Source organism: Rhineura floridana, chromosome 11 (assembly GCF_030035675.1).
Source record: "Rhineura floridana isolate rRhiFlo1 chromosome 11, rRhiFlo1.hap2, whole genome shotgun sequence".
NCBI lineage: Eukaryota > Metazoa > Chordata > Lepidosauria > Squamata > Rhineuridae > Rhineura > Rhineura floridana.
In genome coordinates, this window is record NC_084490.1 from 59520837 (window position 1) to 59522405 (window position 1569).

The window sequence follows — 1569 nt, forward strand, 5'->3', positions numbered from 1 at the left end:
TTCATTTCTGCAAACATTGGCAATTATTGGCATGGGCACATTATACTTCTCAAGAGCCTTGTGCCAAAATGAAGCATTACGGCAGATGTGGTGCTAGGGAGACTCATAGGGGACACTCCTAGTTGGGTCTATGAATGATTTTGGGTGCCCCAGATCTTATTGTGGGGTGCACACCTCCAGTTCCTTACAGATGAGTGTCATTTGGGTAAGAGTGTTGTGATTGGAGAGAATTCTTGTGGAACTTGTAGGAGACTCTTACTCTCCCCCAGCTCCAGTCGCAGAGTTATACAGGGTAGCCCCAAGCTTATTTGGGGTGTATGGGCATAGAAAAGTCACTTTCTTTTGGGGGCTGCACAGTGGAGGCTAGACCATTAGAACAAATGGGGCACTGCCCTCAGCTGTCAGCCCCTACCTCCTTACTTACAAGCAATCCAGGGGTGGCCCTGGTTGTCAGCTTCCTCCTCCTCAGTCTCAGTCATGCCCTTCTAGAAATCAGCAGGCAGAATGATGGGGACAAAATCAGTTGTCTCTGACTGTCATTGCCCCCCCCTACTTTCTGCCCCACCAGTTCCAAATGGACACCAGCCACCACTGCTGTTCATTCCAATTAATTCAGAATTGTCCTGGGAATAAGGAACTGGGAAGAATAATCTTTAATTGCACCTCAGACATCTTTTTTACTTGTCTTGCTCCCTTGATACCCACCACCCAATACTATGGTGACAAAATGATTTTGCGGCTGTTGTTACATCAGGAAGGTCACTTTGATGAATTTACGGGGAGGGAATTGAGGAGGAAGAGGGTGTCTGGAATTAGCCATGGAAGGGATATTTTCTTTTCTGCATATTAATAGAAATTGAACCAGGGGAGCAGGAGACCTGCTCTCCTCTCTGAGTATTGTACTGTCCTACAAATTTGTAAAAATGCAAACAATTCAGATTGGTCTTTCACAGTCCAATCCACTTCCTATGTAGCTTGGAAGAATTTGGTAGCGTGCTTCTGAGCATACATATTTGTAGGGCAGTACAATATCTCAGAGAGGAGGTCAGGTCTTCTGCTCCCCAGTGCATTCACTATAGCTGCCCAATTTCCCTGCTTTTTAAAGTTTTATAGAAATATCTGTGGGCTATAGGTACGTTCTTAAACTGCAAGGATTTTTTTGCTGATTAGTGAGCCTAAAAGCACAACAGATGAGATCTCTACAGAAACCATCTTTACTGTCTATGTAACATGCAAGTTAAGGCATACCTTACCATAACCATTTCCATGCCTTTAAAAGCATGAGCGAAGTTGTGGGAGTCTTAGTTCTCATCTTAAACTGAATTTTCTAAAATCCTTGAATACACTAGAGTTTTATTTTCAGAAAAATCTTCCTTGAACTTTACAAGTATATCTTGGCTTTCAACAGAAGACCTGTTGTAGTCATTCTTGGAAATTATAATCATCATCTTAAAACTATTATAAGAGATTGTCTGCCTAGGGTTAAGTAGCATGAATGGTACCTTATTAATACCCCCTAAAGAAAATATTGGGCCTAGATATGTAAGGGGAAAAAAACCATTCAACTAG